Raw genomic sequence first — 6,366 nt, forward strand, 5'->3', positions numbered from 1 at the left:
TCCTAATTAATATCAGATTCAAACAAATGAGCACTTACCTATATTACCTGTGATCGATGTCTGCCAGATGGAAGCAAGGTTTTGGGGATGACTCTCCACCCAACCGTAGGCTCAATTGCGCAAGTATTTATTAAACTGGCCACCCCGAGCCCTTAATCAACGTACTACTGCCAATGACTCCTATGTCTTAAAACACCATTCTCCCAAGAGAATGAAAGATAGAATCTTGGAATGATGGAATGCCTCCCATCCTCCTCACCATCTAATAAATAGAACAAACATTGGATGGGAAACCACATGTACACACTCCATGTGTCTACATGCAACTTTCTTTTGATTTTTAGCTTTCTTGTTTTATTTTCTTCTTTTTTATAGTTTTCTTGTTTTATTTCTATTTATTCTTATTTAGAGCTTTAGTATGGTTATTACTATTTTTATTTATTTTCTTGTATATATTTTTAATATCATTTATTTAACATTTATGACTTATTATTTATTATTAAGTGATTTATTTATTATTATTTATTATTTTGTAGTATTTATTATTAAGGGGAGGGATATTACATCTATCCCACGTGATTTGCCCATCTGCAATGGGATTGATCCAATCTTCATCGCACACAGTAATCTTGTATATTTGATCTAAGTCATCTTCCTCCACATAGTCGCGGACCGGTTCAGTGTACCGCGCTCCTTCAACAGGATCTAGTGGCACAATAACCCTAAGCACCTTCTTCTCAAATGTCATTCTTTGCTTCTTCAGATTAATTACTGCATCCATGTCAAAGGCCCAATCAATTCCTAGTAGCGCAGGGTAAGGATTGTTGTCATCCACTATTTCAATTACTTCAAAATCAGCCAGAGCACTTTCTCCTTCAATGTCTACTATTACCCCATATAGGCGCCCCATAGGAATGATATTTTGTTGATTGGCCATGCGTAGTTGTATAGGAGACCATTGTAGTGCATGCCTCCCCATCCTCTCCCATGTCTGTTTAGGTAGTACATTCGCATCAGAACCTAAATCCAGGATGACTTGATCCATTTCATATTCTCCAATCTGCATGGTCAGCCTCATCTCGTGCCTTGTTTGCTTCTTATGTTTACCCAGTTTCCTCACAGTGTGTTGTTCTGAAGGAACCTTAATTTTTCCCATACAATTGTTGATTATCTCCTGTATTCCTTCCACTTCCTTTTTATCTCTTAACAACTTCATACAAGTTTTCAGAAAAGTGGCTAGTAGCAAGGTATCCATGTCCTTTCACTTCACTGTTTCCAACCAATTTTTCTTGACTTCCTGATGTAGAAGCTTCAACAAAATTCTTCTTGGCCTCCATAAAAGATACTTTAGCCCAGTTGAGATCAAATCTGTCTTCCTTTTTAGTAGCCTTACTCACCCATCCTTCAACTTCTGGTCACTTTCCCTTATCTTCTCCTATAGCCATACCAATGCGTGTCACAATATTAACACTATGGTACTCTTTGTGAGGCTCCACCCTCATCATCTGTATGTTTTGTGAAGGTTGTTGTATCTTTTTCTCTTACATCTTGGCAATGAGCACTGGGGAATCTTCTATCACATGATCAAACTGTATGCAATATTGATAAGAAGGATGTGTAGGGTTCTGACAGTCCTGCGCAAAATGCCCTGCTTCGCCATAGTTATAACATATTATTTGTCCTTGGACACTACATTATGTGTTTGATGAATAATGTTTTGTGTCCTTATCTGGACAAGTTGTGATTGTATTTATGGATGATATATTGATATATTCAAATAATGAGGAAGAGCATGCCAATCACTTAGTAACAGTGTTAAGACGGTTGAGAGAGCATCTATTGTATGCCAAGTTTAGTAAATTCAGTTTCTTTCGAACACAGGTACATTACTTGGGACATGTTGTTTCCAAGGAAGGCATAACAGTGGATTAGGAAAAGATCAAAGCTATCATGGAATGGACAACTCCTAGAAATGTGGATGAGGTTATATCATTCATGGGGTTAACATGTTACTACAAGAGGTTCATTAGGAACTTCTCATAGATTTCCTATCTTATTATTTCATTGCAGAGGAAAGGAGATAAATTTGAATGGGAAGAGGAATCTGCAACTAGTTTTGAGCAGTTGAAGCGGTTGCTTATAAATTCTTCAGATTTAAATATTGCAGATCCAGACAAAGAGTTTGTGGTGTGTGCAGATGCTTGCAAGAGAGGACTTGGTGGAGTCCTAATGTAGGAGGGTCAATTGGTATGCTACGAGTCAAGGGAAATGAATGAGCATGAGCAGAACTATGTGACACATGATCTGGAGTTGGCAACAATAATTCATGCATTGAATGTGGAGGCACTATCTTCTTGGAAGGGGGTTTATATTGGCGAGTGATCCCAGTGGATTGAGGTAATTGCTTGACCAACCTAATCTGAATGCCAGACAAGGTAGACGGTTGGCTACACTCAGTGAGTTTGACTTTGAGATGAGGTAAATCAAAGGAAAGGAGAACAAGGTTAAAGATACTCTTAGCAGAAAAGTGTAGGTGAATCACATAGAAGCTATGAGGTCATATGGGACAGGTTTATAGGATCAGATCTTACAGGAAGGACAACAGGATGATAGGTACAAGGAGCTTTAGCATAGATTATTGCAATACGGTATAGGTGAACAAGATGCAGACTATCATCTCGCAGTAGATGGTTTGGTCAAATTTAGGGACATGATATATGTGCCAGACAACAATGAACTCAAGAATCTTATATTGTGGGAATTTCATGTTAAGTAGTATTCTGGTCATCTGAGATCTTAGAAGACATTGACAATCGTGAAGAAGTTTTACTAATGGCCGAATTTGAAGAAATAAGTAGCTAAATTTATCTCCATGTGTTTGGATTATCAACAGGTAAAACTAGAGTGTAAGCATCCAGGTGGTCTATTGCAGTCAATTATGATTATAGAGTGGAAACGGGAGGTCATTTCTATGGATTTGATTACAGGTTTTCAGAGGACATCTAGACAACATGATTCCATCATGGTTATGGTTGATAGGTTTACTAAGGTAGCTCAATTCATAGCGGTTAAGTCTACTTAATCAGCTAGTGAGGTAACTCAAGTATTCATTAGGGAGATAATGAGATTGCATGGTATTCCTAAAAAGATTGTATCCAAAAAATATTCCAAGTTCACTTCCTAGTTTTGGAAGGAGTTATTTGCATGTTTGGGTACAAATTTGGCCTTCAGTACAACTTATCATCTACAAATGGATGGACAAGCAGAGATGGTCAACAGGATTTTAGAGGACATGTTGAGAATGTATGTTATGCAACAACAAAGGAGGTGGGAGGAGTATCTTCCACTGGTTGAGTTTTCTTACATCAATGGATATCAGAATTCACTGAGGATGAGTCTGTTTGAGGTACTTTACGGGCAGAGTTGTAATACTCCCATCAGTTGGAGTGATCCAGTGAACAAAGTGTTGATTGGACCGGACATGTTGACAGAAATGGAATAGGAAATGCAAGTTATCTATAAGAATCTAAAGGAAGCACAGGATAGACATAAAGAGTTATGTAGATTAGCACATTGAATTAAGGGGTTTCAAGTTGGGGAGCATGTGTACTTGCGCATTAAGCCCAAGAGGGGCTCTTTGGGCCCAATGAAGCTACATGGGAGATGGTTGATTAAATGTGGGTCAGGTATCCTTCATTGTTTGTCGGTTGAGGCAAATGATTTTTGGTATATGTGCATATTATGTTTGGTTGTTATTGTAAATACCACAATGAGCTATGTTATAAAGCTCCAATAAGTGGTATGGTTGTCATGTTGTTATGTTTGTCATGTCGGTTTGCTTTTAAGCAAGATTGTTCATTGTAAATATCACATCAAGCTAAGTTATAAAGCTCTATGGGCAGTATGTCAGTATGTTTTGGTTTTCAGCAGTCTTGTTAGGTATAGGTATCATTAAACACCGAGGACGGTGTTCCCATAAGTGGGAGGGGTTTGTAACATCCCCAGGGTTAAATTTTCATGTAATAAAGTTAATAAAGGAAAAATAATACCAAGGTCATGGGACATGTATTCCAAGCTTAATGTTCAGAAAAAACATCCTAGTGGGTGTTCATTTCGTTTATTATGGCTAAGGGAAAATGGAAAATGCATTAGCAAAGCTTTGAAAATTCAAGAGACATTATTTGGCATTTATTTATGAAAATAAAGGAAATTAGGAGAAAAGGAAGGTGAAAGGTCACAATTTTTCATGTGGGGAGTAAATTGAAGGAAAATTAGAGAACTGAAGAAAATAGAGGCCTCAATAATACAAAGGCTTATGAGGATCAGTTCACAACTTTTGTCAACTTTAGCTTGGAGCTCTCTCTCTATTCTCTCTCATACTCTTGTACACTTAGAGAATTCTTGGAGCACTCTAGCATTAGATAAAGGAAGGAAAAGAAAGCAAAGGAAAGCAAGGATAAAGCAAGGAAAAGTTGGATTAAGTAGCTTCAGTAGGAATAATTGCACATAATAGGTTGCATGTGTGATTTCTTAGCTGGTTGGTGAATGCATGGTACATGCATGTATGGATTTGGTTCTTTTCTTTTCATGGGCATGTGTTATGATAGGTATGACAGTGGTTTCAGCCTTGCCTTGCCATTTCCAGATAACCATCGTGTGATGGGGTTCTTTCATTTGGTTGAGCTTTGGATTACCATATGGTTTTAGAACTAGGTGAGGTGGTCTTAAGAAAATTCCCAAAGGCCTAGGAATCCCTTGATCGGTTTTGGCGGGATTGTTGTAAAACCTGGGGGCAGAGACGAGAAAATTCCTCAAGGTATTGGTGAAGAAATCCAGAGGCATCTAAGCTTGTTTAGTGCATAGTGATCCCTTGACCAATTTTGATGGGATTGTGGTAAATCCTGGTAGTGTATGTTCTTTTTTTGGGCCTAGTGATCCCTTGACTGGTTTTGGTGGGATTGTGGCAAATCCTGGTTGTGTAGGTGCTCGTTTCGGGCTTAGGAGTCCCTTCACCGATTTTGGCAGGATTGTGATAAAGCTCCCAGAAACCATGGTTATTTTTTTGTGAGTCCCACATTATTGCTTGGAATATGGCATGGGGGTGATTGGATGAAAGAAATATTTGGTTTAGCCCAATCTATGTTCGGGTGGTACGTGGAAGTCCCTGACTTGGTTGGCTTTTGCATATGTTAATAAGAGCTCTTTTCCTCTTGTATTTATACTTGTTATTATGTGGCTTTGATGGTTGTTCTATCATTATTATGATTCTGGTTATATGTTTGTTATAAGCATGTTTTCATGGAAAATTCTAGCTATGGCTCTTATCATGTTTTGATTAGTAAATGAATGGTTATTAAATGCATGACATAATAGATGCTATTGCAGTTATTATGAGGGGGCATTAGACCTTCTTGATGATTTTCATATAAGTATCAAACCCCTATGTTCAGATATGCATTCATGACATGCATATTACATGTTCACAAAGTGTTTGACAAAATGAATGTCATGGTTAAGTCAAGTCTTTGAGTAAATTTTGTATGAAGGTCTTTGTCGATGTCATTTATGATTCTGGAAAGTCTCACTGAGTTCTAAGCAGTGGTTTGGAGGATGACCTGGAAATTAGGCTCATAATCTGGGACCACATGCTCTGAACTTGAAAGTTTAGGTTGAAATCATTGGGATGTAGGGTTATGCATACGATTGGAGGCTCCCAACCACATGGATGCCTTGTTATGCCAGAGATTGAGAGCCCATGGATGTGAAAAGAGATTTAGCTCAGGGTTTGGACACCTAGGGTGGTTTCTTAGCCTTTAAGTGACCCATAGACGTTGTAGGATGTGTTGAGATGTCAGTTGGTTGTCAGTAGTCGGCCCCACTTCCTTAAGAGGATCTAGGAGGTCGGGTCATGTCATAGTAGCTCTCTGTCTAATGTTTACCCTAACAGATCGATGAAAGTGGGTAAATGTGGGAGGAGGTGTTACACATGATGCTAATCATGTCGTTGATTTGTTTGTGCTATATGTAGAGCTAGAGGGAGAGTTCCAACCATAACCTTTACACATTCTGGATTGGAGGCGACTCATGTGCCATAATCAAGAAATAGAGTAAGTAAAAGTGTAGTTGAGGGACTTTGGGCCAAAGGAAGCTACGTGGGAAATGGTTGACCAAATGTGCGTTTTATTAATCATTTTTTGTTTGTTGGTTGAGGCAGATGTAAATAAATTATGTAAATGTTGTGTAGAGTTATGTATATAAATATCCAAATCTATTGTACTTGATTTTAAAGAATGCTACTACTTTTTGTTTAGCTATAGAACACCGAGGACAACGTTCCTCCAAGTGGGAGGGGTTTGTGACAACCCT

This window comes from Pinus tabuliformis, chromosome 5_2 (genome assembly GCF_031772625.1).
Source record: "Pinus tabuliformis cultivar Carrire ecotype Pingquan chromosome 5_2, CPIR1, whole genome shotgun sequence".
Taxonomy (NCBI): Eukaryota; Viridiplantae; Streptophyta; class Pinopsida; order Pinales; family Pinaceae; genus Pinus; species Pinus tabuliformis.